This window comes from Panthera pardus, unplaced genomic scaffold (genome assembly GCF_024362965.1).
Source record: "Panthera pardus isolate Hobbes unplaced genomic scaffold, ASM2436296v1 HiC_scaffold_24, whole genome shotgun sequence".
Lineage (NCBI taxonomy): Eukaryota > Metazoa > Chordata > Mammalia > Carnivora > Felidae > Panthera > Panthera pardus.
In genome coordinates, this window is record NW_026526810.1 from 58052434 (window position 1) to 58074371 (window position 21938).

A 21938-nucleotide genomic window follows, 5' to 3' on the forward strand; every position below is an offset into this window, starting at 1 on the left:
CACTCATGCTCTGTCTCTCTCTTCTCAAAAATAAATAAACGTTAAAAAAATATTTTAAATATTAAAAAAATAAATAAATAAATGTGGGGAAAGACCCAGGCTAATTGTGATATATACATTCAAATAGAAAAAGGAAAGTCAGAAACCAAGTTGAGATACAGTCCTGTCAGAGTGCTCTAAATTGACAGATTGTGGCCTTGTAGTTATCCAATTTATTCACATTTTTGTAATTAGATTAGAAAATGAAAACCTTTTATTCTGAGCAATAGTCTTACAAGTATTCAATTTTCAGATTTCCCCCAAAAGAAATCATTTTCCCCATTATTCATGATTACAAATGGTCCTTTCTCAGTGTGTCTGAAAGAGACTGTGTAGACTGTCCTTGTCCAATGTTATGGAAGTTTATACTTAAGACCTAAATCTTCACAGGCGGATGCCAAACGATGAAGCCATCTCTAAAAAGTTCAACCATCTAAAAGATTCCAAAAGGATACAGGACCTCAGGTGCCACTGATTGAAAGTGATATTTATCACACAATCTAGCTTTACTCGGTTTATTTATGTACGCTGCACTGATTGTAGAACAAAATTATAATGAAATGTATTTGCATTTGTAACCTAAGGCTACTGCAGGTACCCTACAATTTCTGGAGCATATCCAATTCAATATAATTTTATTCTTTTTAACAAATTACATGTCACTTAATTTGTATACCTTTGTAAAACTTTTCATACAATAAATTTACAATTCAGAAAACAAAATTATCCGCAAGTAGAAGAATTTCTTTTTTTATTTAGAAAAATACTATCACCATGCCTAAAATGTATGTTAAATCTAAATCTCTTTCTGTTTACAATATAGTCTCAGAAAGGACTATGCAGAGACAACAACCCCTTGAGACCCACTCTCAGGCAGACACAGTGTAGGATTAACATGGAATAGTTCAAGTCAGTAGCCATTTACTAACTGTTTCCTGAAGGTTGTTACACACCGAGCTTGATTCTGAGGAGATCAGAATGGCCGCAAACCTTCTGGGTTGGTCCTTCAGGCTTCAAAGGGACAATCTTCTCTTTGTCAAACTCTCCCGTAAATGGGGACTGGATGTTGCACTGACTTCCTCTAACCTGTTCTTGGCAACATCACTGGAATAAAGGCGCCCAAAGGGAACCATGGACACCCAGCTCTCCCCTGGAGAGCAACAGAATAATCCAGGAAAGGCTTTTCAGGCTAGTCTCCTTTTTTATTTTTAAGTTTATTTATTTATTTTGAGAGAGAGATTGAAAGAGAGAGAGAGAGAGAAAGGGGTAGAGAGAGAGGGAAAGGAAGAGAATCCCAAGCATGCTCTGCACTGTCAGCGCGGAGTCGGATGCAGGGTTTGAACTCACGAACCGTGAGATCATGACCTGAGCCAAACCCAAGAGTTGGACACTTAACTGGCTAAGCCACCCCAGTGCTCCCAGGCTAGTCTTCTTGAACGGTTTACTGGATTGTTTTCGTTTCTCCATTTCTTTCTTACTTCCTGAAACTGCTGAAGAGATGGAAGTCTCTCATCTTTTCAGGGAGATTGTTTTTCCCTTTGCATTTTAGGTCTCTTTTTTGGTGACTTCTTCACTTTATCTTCTAACTTTTTTTTAATGAAATTTATTGTCAAATTGATTTCCATACAACACCAGTGCTCATCCCAAAAGGTACCCTCCTCAATGCCCATCACCCACCCCCCATAAACCCTCAGTTTGTTCTCAGTTTTTAAGAGTCTCTTATGCTTTGGCTCTCTCCTTCTCTAACCTCTTTTTTTTTTCTTCCCCTCCCCATGAACTTCTGTTAAGTTTCTCAGGATCCACATAAGAGTGAAAACATATGGTATCTGTCTTTCTCTGTATGACTTATTTCACTTAGCATCACACTCTCCAGTTCCATCCACTTTGCTACAAAAGGCCATACTTCATTCTTTCTCATTGCCACGTAGTATTCCATTGTGTATATAAACCACAATTTCTTTAAACATTCGTCAGTTGATGGACATTTAGACTCTTTCCATAATTTGGCTATTGTTGAAAGTGCTGCTATAAACATTAGGGTACAAGTGCCCCTATGCATCAGCACTCCTGTATCCCTTGGGTAAATACCCAGCAGTGCTATTGCTGGGTCATAGGGTAGGTCTATTTTTAATTTTTTGAGGTTTCTCCACATCCTCGCCAGCATCTATAGTCTCCTAATTTGTTCATTTTAGCCACTCTGACTGGCATAAGGTGAATTCTGAGTGTGATTTTGATTTGTATTTCCCTGATGAGGACCGACGTTGAGCATCTTTTCATGTGCCTGTTGGCCATCTGGATGTCTTCTTTAGAGAAATGTCTATTCATGTTTTCTGCCCATTTCTTCACTGGATTATTTGTTTTTCGGGTGTGGAGTTTGGTGAGCTCTTTATAGATTTTGGATACTAGCCCTTTGTCTGATATGTCATTTTCAAATATCTTTTCCCATTCTGTTGGTTGCCTTTTAGTTTTGTTGATTGTTTCCTTTGCTGTGCAGAAGGTTTTTATCCTCATGAGGTCCCAACAGTTCATTTTTGCTTTTAATTCCCTTGCCTTTGGGGATGTGTCAAATAAGAAATTGCTGCAGCTGAGGTCAGAGAGGTTTTTTCCTGCTTTCTCCTCTAGGGTTTTGATGGTTTCCTGTCTCATATTCAGGTCCTTTATCCATTTTGAGTTTGTTTTTGTGAATGGTGTAAGAAAGTGGTCTAGTTTCATCCTTTTGCATATTGCTGTCCAGTTCTCCCAGCACCATTTGTTAAAGAGACTGTCTTTTTTCCATTGGATATTCTTTTCTGCTTTGTCAAAGATTAGTTGGCCATACTTTTTTGGGTCTAGTTCTGGGGTTTCTATTCTATTCCATTGGTCTATGTGTCTGTTTTTGTGCCAATATCATGCTGTCTTCATGATTACAGCTTTGTAGTAGAGGCTAAAGTCTGGGATTGTGATGCCTCCTGCTTTGGTCTTCTTCAAAATTACTTTGGCTATTCGGGGCCTTTTGTGGTTCCATACAAATTTTAGGATTGCTTGTTCTAGCTTCCAGAAGAATGCTGGTGCAATTTTGATTGGGATTGCATTGAATGTGTAGATAGCTCTGGGTAGTGTTGACATTTTGACAATATTTATTCTTCCAATCCATGAGCATGGAATGTTTTTCCATTTCTTTATATCTTTTTCAATTTCCTTCATAAGCCTTCTATAGGTTTCAATATACAGATCTTTTACATCTTTGGTTAGGTTTATTCCTAGGCATTTTATGCTTCTTGGTGCAATTGTGAATGGCATCAGTTTCTTTATTTGTCTTTCTGTTGCTTCATTATTAGTGTATAAGAATGCAACTGATTTCTGCACATTGATTTTGTATCCTGCGACTTTGCTGAGTTCATGTATCAGTTCTAGCAGACTTTTGGTGGAGTCTATCGGATTTTCCATGTATAATATCATGTCATCTGCAAAAAGTGAAAGCTTAACTTCATCTTTGCCAATTTTGATGCCTTTGATTTCCTTTTGTTGTCTTATTGCTGATGCTAGCTCTTCCAACACTATGTGAAACAACAGCGGTAAGAGTAGACATCCCTGTCATGTTCCTGATCTCAGGGAGAAAGCGCTCAGTTTTTCCCCATTGAGGATGATATTAGCTGTGAGCTTTTCATAAATGGCTTTTATGATGTTTAAGTATGTTCCTTCTATCCTGACTTTCTCGAGGGTTTTTATTAAGAAAGGATGCTGAATTTTGTCAAATGCTTTTTCTGCATCGATTGACAGGATCATATGGTTCTTATCTTTTCTTTTATTAATGTGATGTATTATATTGATTGATTTGCGAATGTTGAACCAGCCCTGCAGCCCAGGAATGAATCCCACTTGATCATGGTGAATAATTCTTTTTATATGCTGTTGAATTCGATTTGCTAGTATCTTCTTGAGAATTTTTGCATCCATATTCATCAGGGATATTGGCCTGTAGTTTTTTTTTTTACTGGGTCTCTGTCTGGTTTGGGAATCAAAGTAATGCTGGCTTCATAGAATGAGTCTGGAAGTTTTCCTTCCCTTTCTATTTTTTGGAATAGCTTGAGAAGGATAGGTGTTATCTTTGCTTTAAATGTCTGGTAGAATACCCCTGGGAAGCCATCTGGTCCTGGATGAAACTCTTATTTGTTGGGAGATTTTTGATAAGTGATTCAATTTCTTTGCTGGTTATGGGTCTTTTCAAGCTTTCTATTTCTTCCTGTTTGAGTTTGGGAAGTGTGTGGGTGTTTAGGAATTTGTCCATTTCTTCCAGGTTGTCCAGTTTGTTGGCATATAATTTTGCATAGTGTTCCCTGATAATTGCTTATATTTCTGAGGGATTGGTTGTAATAATTCCATTTTCATTCATGATTTTATCTATTTGGGTCATCTCCCTTTCCTTTTTGAGAAGCCTGGCTAGAGGTTTATCAATTTTGTTTATTTTTTCAAAAAACCAGCTCTTGGTTTCATTGATGTGCTCTATAGTTTTTTTAGATTCTATATTGTTTATTTCTGCTCTGATCTTTATTATTTCTCTTCTTCTGCTGGGTTTGGGGTGTCTTTGCTGTTCTGCTTCTGTTTCCTTTAGGTGCTGTTAGATTTTGTATTTGGGATTTTTCTTGTTTCTTGAGATAGGCCTGGATTGCAATGTATTTTCCTCTCAGGACTGCCTTCGCTGCATCCCAAAGCATTTGGATTGTTGTATTTTCATTTTCATTTGTTTCCATATATTTTTAAATTTCTTCTCTAATTGCCTGGTTGACCCATTCATTCTTTAGTAGGGTGTTATTTAACCTCCATGCTTTTGGAGGTTTTCCAGACTTTTTCCTGTGGTTGATTTCAAGCTTCATACCATTGTGGTCCGAAAGTATGCATGGTATGATCTCAATTCTTGGACACTTATGAAGGGCTGTTTTGTGACCCAGTAGGTGATCTATCTTGGAGAAGGTTCCATGTGCACTCGAGAAGAAAGTATATTCTGTTGCTTTGGGATGCAGAGTTCTAAATATATCTGTCAAGTCCATCTGATCCAATGTATCATTCAGGGCCCTTGTTTCTTTATTGATCCTGTGTCTAGATGATCTATCCAATGTTGTAAGTGGAGTATTGAAGTCCCCTGCAATGACCACATTCTTATCAATAAGGTTGCTTATGTTTGTGATTGTTTTATATATTTGGGGGCTCCCGTATTGGGCGCATAGACATTTATAATTGTTAGCTCTTCCTGATGGATAGACCCTGTAATTATTATATAATGCTCTTCTTCATCTCTTGTTACAGCCTTTAATTTAAAGTCTAGTTTGTCTGATACAGGTATGGCTACTCCAGCTTTCTTTTGACTTCCAGTAGCATGATAGATAGCTCTCCATCCCCTCACTTTCAATCTGAAGGTGTCCTCAGGTCTAAAATGAGTCTCTTGTAGACAGCAAATAGATGGGTCTTGGTTTTTTACCCATTCTGATACCCTATGTCTTTTTGTTGGAGCATTTAATTCATTTACATTCAGTGTTATTATAGAAAGATATGGGTTTAGAGTCATTGTGATGTCTGTAGGTTTCATGCTTGTAGTGATGTCTCTGGTACTTTGTCTCACAGGATCCCCCTTAGGATCTCTTGTAGGGCTGGTTTAGTGGTGATGAATTCCTTCAGTTTTTGTTTGTTTGGGAAGACCTTTATCTCTCCTTCTATTCTAAATGACAGACTTGCTGGATAAAGGATTCTCGGCTGCATATTTTTTTCTGTTCATCACATTGAAGATTTCCTGCCATTCCTTTCTGGCCTGCCAAGTTTCAGTAGAGAGATCTGTCACCAGTCTTATCGGTCTCCCTTTATATGTTATATCATGTTTATCTCTAGCTGCTTTCAGAATTTTCTCTTTATCCTTGTACTTTGCTTCACTATGATATGTCGTGCAGATTGATTCAAGTTACGTCTGAAGGAAGTTCTCTGTGCCTCTTGGATTTCAATGCCTTTTTCCTTCCCCAGATCAGGGAAGTTCTCAGCTATGATTTCTTCAAGTACAACTTCAGCACCTTTCTCTCTCTCTTCCTCCTCTGGAATCCCAATTATGCATATATGATTACATTTAATTGTGTCACTTAGTTCTCTAATTCTCCCCTCATACTCCTGGATTTTTTTTATCTCTCTTTTTCTCAGCTTCCTTTTTCCATAATTTTATCTTCTAATTCACCTATTCTCTCCTCTGCCTCATCAATCTGAGATTTGATCGCCTCCATTTTATTTTGCAGCTCATTTACAGCATTTTTTAGCTCCTTCTCTGTTTCTTAGTCCCTTGATCACTGTAGCAATAGATTCTCTGTTCTGTATACTTTTTTCAAGCCCAGCGATTAATTTTATGACTATTATTTTAAATTCATTTTCTTTTATATTGCTTAAATCGTTTTTGATCAATTTATTAGCTGTCACTACTTCTTGGAGTTTCTTTTGAGGAGAATTCTTCCGTTTTGTCATTTTGGATAGTCCCTGGAGTGGCGCAGAACTGCAGGGCTCTTCCTTTGTGCTGTCTGGAGTAACTTGCATTGGTGGGCACGGCCGCAGTCAGACCGGATGTCTGCCCCCAGCCCACCGCTGGGGCCACAGTCAGACTGGTGTGTGTCTTATCTTCCCCTCTCCCAGGGAAAGGACTCACTGTGGAGTGGTGTGGCCCCTGTCTGGGCTACTTGCACACTGCCAGGCTTGTGGTGCCGCTTCAATGAGATCTGGCATATTTGCCGGGGTGGATCTGCAAGGTGCACAGGGGCGGGAGGGGCAGACTCAGTTCGCTTTGCCTTTGGTGGTCTGCTTCAGGAGGGGCCCTGCGGCACTGGCACCAGGGGGGAGGCAGACCCGTCACAGGGATGGATCCACAGAAGCACAGCTTTGCGTTGTGCAAGCAAGTTCTGTGAAGGGAAATGGGTCCCTTTGGGATTTTGGCTGGGGGATGAGCGAGGGAGATGGCGCTTCCCAGCGCCTTTGTTCCCCACTGAGCTGAGCTCTGTCCTCCGGGGCTCAACACCTCTCCCTTCCATTGTCCTCTAGCCCTCCTGCTCTCCGAGCAGAGCTGTTGACTTATAATATTCCAGATGTTAAGTCCCGCTGGCTGTCAGAACTCACTCCAACCGGCCCCTCCACTTTTGCAAGCCAGACTCGGGGGCTCTGCCTTGCCGGGCAGGCTGCCCCTCCAACACCCTGGCTCCCTCCCGCCAGTCCGTGTAGCGCGCACCACCTCTCCGCCCTTCCTACCCTCTTCCGTGGGCCTCTTGTCTACGCTTGGCTCTGGAGAGTCCATTCTGTTAGTCTTGTGGTGGTTTTCTGGGTTATTTAGGCAGATGTGGGTGGAATCTAAGTGGTCAGCAGGAAGCGGTGAGCCCAGCATCCTCCTATGCCGCCATCTTCCCTCTTCCTAAAAAACCCTTCTAACTTTTTAACTTATCTTCTTACTTTATTACTTTTCATTAACTCTTTTTGTCTCTGGTCTTCCTTTCTATAGCAACCTGTTATGTACTTGAGGAATGAAGTATTTTATTTTGTAAGGGATACAAGTGATCATTCTTTAGAGTCTTCTTACCCCAGTTTAGTTCTCTTCCCCCACCCCCCCCCCCCCCCCAGTTTGCTTTTTTAGTTTGTTTATTTGAGTCTCCAGCTTTGGCATGGAAGGCTTTCCTCAAATGTCTCGTGGTGCTTGATTTCACACTCATCCCAAAGCATGGGGCTGTATAAATTGATTTGAAGATCTGAGCTTCAGAATAGGGTTTGCTTGGAAGACTGAAGCAGAGTTTTACTGAATCATCATCTGACTGATTTGCTTTATCAGGTAAACCTCATTAGCTTTAGCTCTTTGTAGGCTATTGAGAGTCCCTAAGAAGAATCCTGTAAGTCATTGACCAGAGGGTACAGTACCGGCTGCTAGGATTTTGGAAACCAAATGGAATCAAGAGTTAGAAATGAGAGGTCTTGTTCAGGTGGAGATACTCACTTATGTTTTTCAGTCAGCGCCTCCAGTCTTAAAACAGATGTGTGTATCATCTTGCTTTCAGACCATTGACATATGGTCACAAATTCTTGTGTCTTTATATTTATTGTTTATATAATGATTTATCAGTTTTCCTGCCTGCCAGCTTCAGGTCAGCTTTCCAAGTTCTGCTAAGTCAGTCACTACTAGTATATCTATTTTTCAAGTTCAAAAATGTGAAGATATTGGCCATTGCCAGTTCTTTGGCCTCGTGACGGTAAGCCTATGGATCTCAGCGAGCAGTATTGCTTCCAAGGGGTACGTTGCAAATTTGTGGAATGGTTTTTTTGTTTGTTTGCTTGTTTTTGGTTATCACAATGATTAGGGGATAGGGGATACTGCTGACATTTGATACACAGGAGACAACTTCATTTTTGTTATTCTATAAATATTTTGCCCATTGAATCATATCACAGTCCCACTCCCAGAGAAGAATTGTGGCTATAGACACATTTCTGATATATAGACTCTGAATTCTGCAGAAATACCCTAAGTGAAAATTATATTTTTTTGCACTTGTAAAGGGAATTTTGATTTTTTTCACTTTGATCTGATCACAAAGAAAATTTTCCCTTTTCTAATGTCTATTTATCCACTCAGAAATGCAAATTAGTTCTGCTGATTTTATTAAGCTGTTGTTTTTGTTTCCTTTCACATTTTTAATTGCATCCTTCATGGGAATGCATAATTAGGCCTTGAGTCTAATTTATGATAAATACAATTTATTCAAATATTTAACAATAATTAATGGCAGCCTCAAAAAGAGCAAGATTAATAAAATCTACAAACCAATTTTTATTTTTTATTTTTTACAAACCAATTTTTAAATTGGTAATTCCCTTACTATGAGTTCCTCATGGTTTAAAAGCCACAAAATGGAAAAATGAAGTGTTCTCATGCCAATAAGAATACACTTTCAATTCCTGGAAGTTAATATTTCCATCACACATGTATTTATATTAACTCATATCTTATTTCCCCTGTGATTTGCATCATATTGTATTATTCTGCATCAATGATAAACTTCTAGAAAAGGATTAAAATAATGTATGTAATGCTTCATCTTCAAAACTTCACATGAGAAGTCAAACTGTCAAAACTAATCAACCCATTATTTTTCTGCAAAGGGAGGATAAATGTACATTGGTCATATTATGCTAAAGATCTGCCAGATAATCTTATTAAATAATTTATACAATATCCTGTTGGCCTACTGTAGTTAAAAATAATAAAAATACTTCTTATATAATGTAACAGAATAAATTGCTAATATTAGAGAAAATCGTTTTCCAAGCACATCACCATCAGAGGACTAACAAATTTAAACTGTTCAGAGCAATCCCACTTACTAAAAAGTTAATATATAGCATATCTACCATGGCTACTTCTTAAGTGTAAGTCATTCATCATAGTAATTTTATTTCTTGAACTATTTACATAGGATTTACCTCACTAAAGTCATTGGTAAACATCTTTGTTTTCAAGGGTAGCTTAAGATATATATGTGTGTGTGTGTGTGTGTGTGTGTGTGTGTATAACATTGCCACTGCATTCACAAAGACACAATTTGTATTATATTTTAAAGCAGGATTACAATCCTCAGACTTTTGCAGGCAAAAAATACTAGTAGGCTCAAAAGTCTATTGTTTCTGTGCCTATAAATTACTCTTCTAGTAATTTCCCAGATGTTTCCAGCTTGCCATAGCTAGTTGAATACTGGCTAGTAAAAGTCTCCTCATTTCCAAATCATGCATACAGTAAATATTTTAGAATGTCATAGCCTTTTTTTTTTTTTTTTTTTTTTTCAAAAAGAAGCTTCAGAGCAGCTCAGAGGATAAAACCAGGGACTATCTATGCATATCAAATATTTTATTTCTAAAGGAAAAGGAAAAATATATCAAGTGTATCCCAAACACAAAATATTTTATTAATATTTTAAAGTCATATATCTATGGGAGTGTATTAAGAGGGTTTTGAAAGTGTCGTTCACACCCAGCAATAATAACAAAGCCATATAAGCCAAAAAATAATCACTTTTCTTGTATCCAGCAGAGAGCTAACATCACAAAGCAACCAAGTAACCTGAAATATAAGAAGAGACAGGCCCCTCCAAAGAGAAAGGAAGTGATCTCTGGCTCAGTTCTAAGAGAATATGTGGGGAAGAGATGCTGAGCACCATGTAAGTAAGATTTCATCTAAAATTTTTAACAAATTTTAAGGGCTCACTGTAAAGTAGCAAGAGCACATAAAATCCCTAAGAACTGCTGACTCAAGGGGATTCCTCTTGCAGGTTCTTTTCTACCAACATTCACAGCTCACCAAGGAAAAAGACTGGGCAGGACAAGAGACCAGAGAAATCCTTCCTCAGTAGTATAGGCACTGCTATGGAAAAATCCCAAAGCCCCACCAGAGCCTTCTCCCCAGTGGAATAAAACTCTTAGTCCAATGGGCAAAGGGCAGAAAGCCTGGTGCTTCCAGGGGAACCTGGGTGGCTCATTTGGTTAAGCATCTGTCTGACTCTTGATCTCAGCTCAGGTCTTGATCTCAGGGTCGTGAGTTCAAGATTCATTTGGGCCATGCACTGGGAATGGAGACTGCTTTAAAAAAAAAAAAAAGAACAAAGGAAAAAAAAAAACACCTCTTGCTTTTAGGGCACAGATGCATAGAAAAATTCCTATATTCCTGGAGAAGGGAGAGAAAACCCAGACCATGAGTGATCCCCGATTGCTGGGGAGAGGGTGGAAATTCTCACACATAACACCCACCATGGCAAAATTTGGCTGCCATATGGAGAAGAAGCAGGGTCACTGAGAAAGCTCCGCACTGAGATCCAAACACAGATGGCATGCCTAAAACTAAAGCTGGGCTAGGATGCACAGAATCACTTTTGCTCTGACCTCTAGGCCAAGAAACACTGAGTTGGAAGCACTCAGTTTTCCATTGTAAGAAAGCCAAGAAAATGGAGACAAAACTGCCTCTTAGGCACAAAGAAGGACAAGAGCAGAAGATGGAGAAGAGATGTTATGAAAACTCTCCAGTAACCCAGCCATACCATATACATAAGGTAATTCTAGAAAGATTTGCAATGGGTTGTGCACAGAGGGTGATCATAGCAACAACACACAAATACAAAACGCTTACTCCTGACTACTTGGATACACACTCCAACATTTATGACCTAGTAGAAAAACCTTGCCCATTTCTGGACATAACTTCTGTTTACTTCAGTCTTTACTGTTGTACATAAATGTGAACATTTAGAAGAAAAAAATCTCCTGTTAAAAGACTAAGGAATAAGCATAACCAGACCCAAGATGAAGCAGATATCAAAACTATCAGAAAGGGAATTAAAAATAAGTGCTCTTAATATGTCAGTAGGTCTAGTTTAAAAGATGGACAAAATGTATTAGGAGAATTTTAGCCAATAGATGGAAAAATATATGAAATACTAGAAATAAAAAGCATGGTAACAAGATGAATACCTTTGACAGGATCATAAGTAGACTCAACACAACTAAGGAAAGAATCAGTAAACTTGAAAAGAGGATAATAGAGGGGTGCCTGGGTGGCTCAGTCATTTAAGCATCTAACTCTGGATTTTAGTTCAGGGCATGGAGTTCAGGCAAAAAATCATGAAGTACTAGAGGGATGGATATGTTCGCTATTTTGCAGTGATAGTTTCATTTGTATACATATTTCAAAACTTACCAATTATACCCATAAAGGTGTGCAGTTATTTATATCAATAATCTCACGTTTTGTGAGATGGGGCCTCGCATTGGGCTCTGGCCTCGCAGTGTGGAATCTGTTTGGGATTCTCCCTCTCCCTCACTCTCTGCCCCTCCCCTACCCATGCACACGCTCTCCCTCTCAAAATAAATAAACATTAAAAAAAAAAATAAAACAGGACAATAGAAATTTCATAAATCAAAGCACACAAACAAAAAGGAGTGAAATCAAAACAGAACAGAAAGAGTATCCAAGAATGACCAGTCTAAAGTTTGTATTATTGAATCCTAGAGAAGAAAGAAAAAGTTAGACGACATATTTGAACATACAATGGCCAAGAATTTTCCAAAAATGATAAGACGCATCAAATCAAAAATATGAGAGATGAAAAATTAGAACAGAAGATAGGAGCGAGAAGCATTTGGAGTATACAGTTGTAAGTTTCTTTTACTACACAGGAAGTAATAGAATATTTGAAGGTAGACAGTTACTAATTAAAGATGAATATTTAAAACCCACTAAAAATTCAAAGGGGTATAAATAAAATATAATTGATTTTTAAACAAAAATCATAACGTTATATTGTGGAGTTTATAACCCATCATACAGGTAAAACTTGTGGTTATAGCATAATGTCGAGGGAGAGAAGAAATAGAAGTACACTATCAAAAAGCTCATCTACTATGTAGTAGGATACCACTTGAAGGTAGGCTGTGATTAAAGATACATATTATAAACAAAAGCAACCACGAAAATAACAAAAAGAAAAGTTCTTGAAATTTAGAAAGCATATCAGTGGTTGGTTGGGGATGCCAGTGGTTAAGGGGCAGAGGTGGGGTCATGGAGTTGAAGCAAGAAAGCATGAAGTAATAGAGTGATGGGTATTTTCACTATTTTGACGGTAGTGATTGTTTCATTTGTATACATATTTCAAAACTTACCAATTTATACACTTAAATATGGGCAGTTATTTAGGTGAATTATACCTCAGTAAAGCTATTTTTAAGAAACTCTGGCGAGCAAACAGCCTATTTTTTAAAAAATGAGCAAAATATTTGAAAAGACATTTCCCCAATGAAAATATATAAATGGTCAAACAAAAGATGAGAAGGTGCTCAACATCATCAGTCATTAGGGAAATACAAGTTAAAACTACATTGAGATGTCACTTCACTCCCTTAAGGTGTCTGACAGCACTGAGTGGTGATGAAAAATCAGAACAACTGGAACTCTGATACATTGTTGCTGGAAATGCAAAATAATACAGCTGCTTTGGAAAATAGTTTGGCAGTTTCCTACAAAGCTAAACATACTTATCATAAGACACAGCAGTTCTGTTCCTAAGAGAAATCCAAGAGAAACGGAAGCTTGCATTCTTACAAAAAGCTATACATGAATGTTTCTGGAAACAATCTAAATGTCCCCAAACCCGTGAATGGATAAACAAACTGTGAAACACCCATAAACAAGGGAACACTACTTAGAAATAGAAGAGAATACATTGATACATACAGCAACACAAATGGATCTCGAAAATATTTTACTGAGCAAAAGAAATGAAATGCAATGGAACATTTACTATATGATTCCATTGATATAAAATTCTGGAACAGGCAAATCTAATCTACAGATTAGCAAATAGACTGGGGGGTGCCTAGGGCTGGGGGTGGGAAGAGAAGGGCTGGAAAGCAGCACAAGAGATCTTTTTGGAGGAATGGTTCTGTTCTAAATCTTGATTGTGGTAGTGGTTATGTGAGTGTAGAAATTTGTCAAAATTCATCAAGCTGTATGTATAAAGTGAGTGCATTTTATTTTATGTAAAGTTCACTTTAATAAGGCATAGTTCAAATTAAAAAAGAAAATTTAAGGTCATGGTGGCAGTCAGTGAGGAAAAAGAAATCACCCCAGGTCCTTTTATCTGCACCAAACCCTGGACTTAACTTTATTAACTGGAATTTTGTAGCTGGATTCCTAAACAAATTCTGATATTCAGAATTTGTAAGAAAAAAAATTGGTAAGAAAAAAAAAATCTTACCTCCTCACAATACAACCCCTTTTTAAAGGTCTTCTAGTAGTAGAGATTAATGCTATAAAGTTTTTAAACTACATTTACACACTCTTAACAATAAAGAAAAAGCTGTTTTCTAGATGTGCATTCTACTTAATAGAACTATCCATTTATTTTAATCCTCTTAACCTTCCAAGGATGAACTGCTTGATAATTTCAACATCAGAAAAGCCCCTAGAAGGCTTCTTCTGTTACGTGAAGAATTGGTATAATGTTAACTTTCAAAAGCAGGATTCCAATTAATATGGACTATGTCAAACAACAAATAAAATATGCACAGAAGAGAGATTGGAAAAAACACACACCAAACCGTCAACTAAGTTGTGGTACTATGGGTGGTAACTTCCTCTTCTACTTATTGGTATTTTATAGTTTCTAAGGTGATAATATAACTTTGTGATAAAAATGGGTAAAAATTATTTCTAATTGTTTAAACACAAATAAAAAGATAAATACGTTTCTCATTGTCCTGCATACCTCTTTATCTGAAAGTTTCAGGCATCTGACATGGACAGTGTTTAAAGATAAGCAGAACATACATGCTGTGGCTAACTTCTGAATATTTTCCTAATTTTGAAAGGCGAGTTTTCCTACCTAGAGTGTCTATTTTCTAGAAGCTTGATTTGAGCAGCTGTATAAACACATATTGAAAATTCATACTTTGGCAATAGAAAGCTAAGCAGAGGCAGAGAGCATATTCTACAGGCATCTGGCCTTAGGGCCTCTTCCCCAAGGATACTGACCCCTGAATAGCGTTGACAGCGAGGTCATCCATCTGTCCTGAGATGGCTCTACTACCGGCATTTCCCTTGACTTCATAAAGAGTAGGGTGGCCAGCTCCACCCTCTTAACCTTCTAAGGAGCTGCTAAGTTACTCATCAAAACCAGACCTAGGAGAGGTTTTTCCTCATTTTTACGATTCAAATTTCTACACATTTCTTATACTATCTACAAACTCCAAAGTATTCTGCCTTTTAAAGCAAGAGCCTGAAATTCCAGTGCTCAGTCTGCAGGTAACAAATGTACATCCCACAATATTCTTTACAGTCTCTGGTCCCTATGTGAACTCAGACTGCTATACCAGGTAATTACAAACCAGCAGCAAACGAGTTACTAGGGAAGGGAGGCTAAGACAGGCAAACAACCAAAAGAGAAGAACATAACCTCAGCACTTTTCTTTATGAATCCAACATGTTTTTGGTTTTTAAAAAAAATGTATATAAAGGAAGACATTGCAAACTCAGGTGGAGGTCTGTTTGATTGCTTGAAAGCCGCTCCAGACCATCAAGGCAACCTCGTGCCATCCACACTTTAATATTGATACGGTATTCCAAAGCAAACCCCAGAGCATGCCACTGTGTGTTGCGTCTTCATTACTTGGTCCTCTCTGACTTATCTTGCCTTAATAAAGTCCTTGTCTCTCTCTCTTCAACCCTGTTTTTTACATTGATATTCTTGACTCCTTTGTGGTTGCTTCTGTTAACTGACTAGTAAATGAATTGGAGATGATTTATGTAAAAATTTGATAAGTGGTGATTATGGTTGTTGTTGTTTTCGTTAGTTTCATAATCTGCCTGCATTTTCCCCTCTCTGGTCTTCCAAACTTTGTTGTCCATCATATCAAATTTGAAATCTTTTTATGCATTCTAGACCCTTGCTACTCAAAGTGAACCTGCAAACCAGCAGCACTGATGTCACCCAGGAGCTTGCTGGAAATGCAGTATCTCAGGCCCACACCAAGCCTGCTAAATCACAATCCAAATTTTAATGAGATGGTGCATGAGCCCTCTGTACTAGAAAAGCACGGAGCTGGAGCACGTTTTGCTAGTGCCATTTTGCTTGTTCCACTTTCCCTCTAATCTTCACTATGCTTCTAATACCAGCAAACTCATCTCGGTAGGCTTTCCCATTTTGTACTTTTTCCACATGCTGTCTGACATTGCTTAATAAAATCAGCATTTTTGCTCCTTTTCTATGAATGTCCAGATTTTACTATTTATTCAAGACCCGTCTCATTTTTTTTTTAAATTTGTTTAAATTCTAGGTAGTTAACATACAGTGCAATATTGATTTCAGGAGTAGAATTCAGTGGCTCATCACTTACATACAATACCCAGTGCTCATCATAACAAGTGCCCTCCTTAATAACCATCACTCATCTAGCCCATCTCCCCACCCACCTCCCTCCATCAACCTTCAGTTTGTTCTCTATCATTAAGAATCTCCTATGGTTTCTCTCTCTCTCTCTCTCTCTCTTTTTTCCCAAGTTCATCTGTTTTTTGTCTTAAATTCCACATATGAGCGAAATAATATGGTATTTGCCTTTCTCTAACGGACTTATTTCACTTGGCATAATACATTCTAGCTCCATGCACATCATTGCAAATGGCAAGATTTCATTCTTTTTGGTGAACGAGGAATATTCCATTGTATATATGTACTAGATCTTTATTCTTCAGTCAATGGACATTTGGGCTCTTTTCATAGTTTGGCTATTGTTGGTAATGCTGCTATAAACATCAGGTTGCATGTACCCACAGGGCCCATCTCTAGGTCAACTTTTTCTGTGATGAAGAATTCAAAAACATTGACTTTATTCTGTGGCCTGACTTCAGCACTCACTGCCTTTACCAGACATACTGGCACGTACTCATATACCATATTATTACAGACTCTCTGTTTCATATCTACTAGTTTCATGAAATAGTTGTGTTCACACACACACACACACACAACAAAAACAAAAACAAAACCTGTCTCATACAGTCCCTATTCAGAATTACTCTTACTTTTGGTACTTAGAAAAATATTGTTGGATTGATTTAAGCTAAGTTTTTCAGACACCAAACAATAATGAAAATGTGAGATCCAAAAAAATGGCAGTATGTTTAGAAACATTACAATTTTTCACTAGCAAATGACCTTGTAAGTCATTCTTGTAACTGGAAACTTAAAGAGCATGGGATATTTTTCAATTCATTTATTGTATTCTTCAGCTCTTTGGTACTTCTTATATTTTCGATCTCTTCTTTGACGTCCTCACTCTTCATCCATTCTTCTGCTGAGTTCAGTGATCATTGTTATGACCATTGCTTTGAACTCTTTATCAGGTAAATTACTTATCTGTGTTTCGTGAGGGCCTTCTTCTAAGGTTTTAGTTTATTCTTTTGTTTAGAACTTATTCCTCTATTTCTTCATTTGCTTAACTCTGTGTTCCTTTCTATGGGTTTGATAAAACAACTGTCTCTCCTAGTCTTGAAGGAGGGGCCTCCTGTAAGAGATGAACCTTTTCATTCAATCCTGCCTTGGTTCTTGGTTATCTCTCAAAATTGTGTGATTGTCCAGGTAAACTATTTTATTTTTAATGACTCCCAGGAGTTGAGAGTGTGCCAAGGGGAGAATCTCAGTCAGTACCTAGATTTAGGCTGATTGGAAGCTAGACCCTCAGACAGCAGCTTTTAAAGAGTGTAAAAATATACAGTCCTATGGGCAAGCAAAAACTCCCATGGCCACCAGCGCCAGGTGATTTACAGGTATCCCTTGGGCAGCAGTCACAAATACCAGGGCTCCAGACAAATGAGTAAGTGCCTGTGTGTGAGATACTAGAGAGCTCTAGTGAGGAGGGTGCCAAGACCGTAAGCACCTGTCCACATTGCCTGAGCACACAAGAGCAGGAGAGCTCCTCCATCAGAAGGCCTGAAGCTCGCCCCTCAGGCTCAAGCTCAAGGCAAGCAAATAGACCTTCTTCACAGGAAGACGGGAGGGAGGGATGTCAGTGGGCCGCTTGAGCAGTGGTCTGGGGGTGGCAGCCTGCCACAAACTATTCCTACGGATGTTAGTCCTGTGGAACCCAGAAACGCAAGCCCCCCAGGCCACCAGCGCCAGATGAAGAGGCCATCCGCTTGGCAGCACGCACCAAGACTGGGCTTGTGACGCGTATAAAAGCTCCCCTTCGGGACATACCGGCGCTCAGGAGCCTGGCAGACGGAGAGCGTGATGGCGGCACCTATCCGCCCAAGCGCGGCAGAGAGAGCGTGTCAAGATGGCGCCTGCCAGTGTGCTTCCAGGAGAGCGCCCTGGCCGGCCCCCAGAGGTGTATCGAATCGGATGCCTGCCTTCAGGCCCAGGCTCCAGGACAAGCAAATACGGCTTTTCCACAGAAACACTGGGCCGCGTCATTTGGTTGTCCGTGCGCGCCCTGGAGGTGGCAGCCTGCCGAGAACGGTTTCTCCAAATGTTACAGTTCCGTGGGTCCCAGGAACACAAGCGCCCCTGGCCACCAGAGCCGGCAGATCACGGGCATCCCTTGGGCGTGCAGAAGCTTCCCCTCAGGGCCTACTGGCCCCTAGGAGCCAGGCAGAGGGAGAGCGTGAAGACGGCGCCCGCCAGTCTCCATCACGGAAGACAACTGGCAGGCCCGCAAAGGCGTTTGGATTCAGAAGCCTGCCCCTGAGGCCGAGGCTCCAGGACAAGCAGAAAAGTGAGCCTTTCCCACGCAAAGCCCCGAGTCCCTTCGTGCTGGGCCCTGAGGCGGGTAAGTCCGAGAGTGAGAGCTCTTTTTCAGACGCTGAGAGCCTGTGGGTCTCGTGGAAGCGAGCCGCGTTGGTTTTCCAACCTACATGTTTTGGGGGCTTGTCTCTCAGGTGCAGGTCTTAAAGTTGTGGCGACTTCTTGAGGTTCAACTCCCTTGCTCCTCCAAGAGAAGCTCAGGTTTTGGGTTCCCTCTCAACTGTGGGTCGCTGCACGGGGTGGGGGTGGGGGTTCATGGTGAAACTGTGTCCCAGCCTCGCCTCATTGCTTCAGTGTGTGCCTTCTCTCATTGGTCCTGATGCCAGTTTTCAGTTTTTGTTTTTGTTTTTTTCAGATGAAATTGTTCCATATGTACCTGTAGTTCAGTGCATTTGTGGGAGGAGATGAGATTAGAATCCTTTTATGTAGCCATCTTGAACCGGAGCCTTGAGCAAGGGATATAAAGACACGGTGAAACTATATTATTTAGATTATTAATGTTGAATACAGAAATTATCTAATTTTATGTTAATTCAGTAAGTATTTATTGACTATTACCACAAACAAGGCAAATTTTCTAGGAATGTGGTATAGAGCAGTGTATGCCATTAGATACCTGCCCTCGACAATCTTCTAGCCCTCTATATTTAAGAGTGGATTTTATCTTCTAACTCTGCATTTAATAGAAACACAGTTCAAGAATAATTGTTCACACTCAATTGTTGTATCACCAGGGACCTATTACTATGGAATATTTTTCTTAGACTGTAAGATTTGAAAGTAAAATAGAAGGCATTATAAATTATTTATATATTATCTTACTTTTATGTCTAATACAGTTTTTACATGAAGAAAAAAATCATCAAGTTTTAGTTGGTACAGAATGAAATAAATTTCCTTAAGCAGAAGACATGTAAGCTGACTTTATCCCTCAAAATATGTTTGTTTTGTTTTGCTTCATTGAATTCCTTCAAGTGTTTGTGTGTGTGTGTGTGTGTGTGTGTGTGTGAGAGAGAGAGAGAGAGAGAGAGAGAGAGAGTGTGAACATTTTGTGAGCATAATGTGAGCATTAACTTTCAGTTAATAGGCTGTACTGTTCCTTTTTAGTAAACATGTTATCAAAGTATAACATATAGTAAAGTGCACAAATGTTAAGTGTACAGTTTATGGAATTTTTACAAGGTAAACACATCCATGTAACTAACCATCATCTAGATTAAGATCTAGAATATTACAAGCACCCTAGAAAACTCTTTTACGTTCCCTCCCAGGGCTTACTGCCTCCAAAGGTAAGAACTAATCTGAATTCCATCCCCAAAACTCAGTTTGCCTATTGTTGCAAATTATAGAATGTGAAATACAGGATATACTCATTTGCGTCTGACTTGTCTTGCTGAGAATTACATTTCTGAGATCCATCTATGTTGATGTGCTGTGCTTGACAGTGGTCTCTTCTTCTTCTTCTTCTTCTTCTTCTTCTTTTTTTTTTTTTTTTTTCTGTGTACTATTTCCTTGAATAAACATACCACAGCATCCATTCTCCTGTTGATTGGGTATTTGGGTTGTTTCCAGTTTGGGGTTATTACAAATAATGCTACCATTAATATTCTTATAAATGTTTTTTGTTAAACATCTATACTCATTTCTATTGGGTATATATCAAGGAGTATATTTGTTGGATTGTAGGGTTATGCATATATTCATGTAGATACTACTAAGTTATTTTTGAAAATGATTATGCCAAACTACTCTCCAGCCAGCATCATATGTTAGACTTGTTCCACATCATTGTCAACACCTAATATTGTGGGTGTTTTGTTCTTTCATTTTAGCCATTCCAATAGAAAGGTACTGAGATCTCTTCTTAGTTTTAATTTGAATTTGTTGCATTTTGAGCAACTTGTTATATGCTTATTGGCCATTTTGGTCATCCTCCTTGCACATTTTTAATTTTTTTAATGTTTATTTATTTTTGAGAGAGAGAGAGACAGTGCAAGCAGAGGAGGGGCAGAGAGAGAGGGAGACAGAGAATCTGAAGCAGTCTTCAGGCTCTGAGCTGTCAGCACAGAGCCCAATGTGGGGCTCGAACCCATGAACCGTGAGATCATGACCTGAGTTGAAGTTGGATGTCCAACTGGTTGAGTTACCCAGGCGCCCCTCTCCTTGCACCTTTTTAATTGGATGTTTATTTTTCTCACTGATTTGCAGGATTTTTTTCTGAATACATATCCTTTGTCCATGGATTAGCTTTCATGAGGTTATGTCAGTAAACATCCTCAAAATCTCAGTGCTTTGAACAACAAATATATATTTCATATTTACTTTACCTATTGATTGCAGATTTTTTCAGTTCTTCTGGACTGTGCTAGGTTAGGCTGGGCTCAACTTTTCTTAGCTTGGCTTGCCTTCATCTGTATTTTCATTCTAAAAAATGAGTGGTGATTGGACCTACTATGTGAGATATCCTGTTCTTATGATTGAAGGTTAGATCAAGAGGTGGGGCTGGCAGAAGCTATTAATGCCTCTGAAAGCAACTATTCAGTCAGGAAAAACATGTTCGTTTATACACCATTGACCAAAACAAGTCACAAGATCAAGCCCAAAGTCACTGGGGCAAGGAAGTACCCTCTCCCTAAAAGGGAGGATTAAGGAGACCAGGGAAAACAGAGATAGAAACAGGGAACAAATAATACAGTGTACCACAGTTGGAAGTATGTCACAAAAACTTCCCACTCTTCCTTAATAATGTCTTCCAGTAAACAAAAATTCTTAGTAATAATGAAGTACAATTTAATAATTTTCTTTGATTTGTACTTTTTTATTTAAGAAATTTTATCTCTCACAAGGACATGACTGTATTCTTCCATGTCCGGGACTGACATTATTTCTGTAAAGGACCAAATAGTAAATATTTCTGTTGTAGCACAAAAGCAGTCAGAGACCATATGTAAATGAATGGGTATGGCTGTATTCAAATAAAAGTTTATTTACAAAAATAGGTGGCAGGCTAGATGTGCTGACCCATGTTCTATGTTATCCTCTAGAAGTTTTATTGTTTAACTTTGCACAGTTGCATTCACAATCTGTCGGAATTGTTTCGTGTGTGTGTGTGTGTGTGTGTGTGTGTGTGTGTGTGTGTGTGATATGAAATAAGGAAACAGTTATTTTTTAGATATGCGCATTCAGTAGACCTGTATCACTAATTGTAAAGACACTCTTTTTTTTTTTTAACGTTTATTTATTTTTGAGACAGAGAGAGACAGAGCATGAACAAGGGAGGAGCAGAGAGAGAGGAAGACACAAAATCTGAAACAGGCTCCAGGCTCTGAGCTTTCAGCACAGACCCGACGTGGGGCTTGAACTCATGGACCATGAGATCATGACCTGAGCCGAAGTCGGACGCTTAACCGACCAAGCCACCCAGGCGCCCCAAGACACTCTTTTTCTAATGTGTTAGAGAAATATCCTTGTCATTATCAAGTGATTATATGTGTAGGTAAAGTAAACAATTTTGATCTTCTTTTTCAAATATTATTTGCTCTCCTTGGCCCTTTGCATTTCTATATAAATTTTAACATC

The 21938-nt window shown here is 38.9% G+C and overlaps 1 long non-coding RNA gene across 1 annotated transcript in view; it reads left to right on the forward strand.

Moving 5' to 3' along the window:
• The window catches only part of LOC109263188 (uncharacterized), a 37570-nt gene extending 27343 nt beyond the window's left edge, over positions 1-10227 (forward strand). The window contains exon 4 of the long non-coding RNA XR_008417118.1: positions 10103-10227. This is a non-coding gene — a long non-coding RNA (uncharacterized LOC109263188). The remainder of the gene's footprint in view (positions 1-10102) is intronic.
• Positions 10228-21938: the final 11711 nt, after the last annotated feature.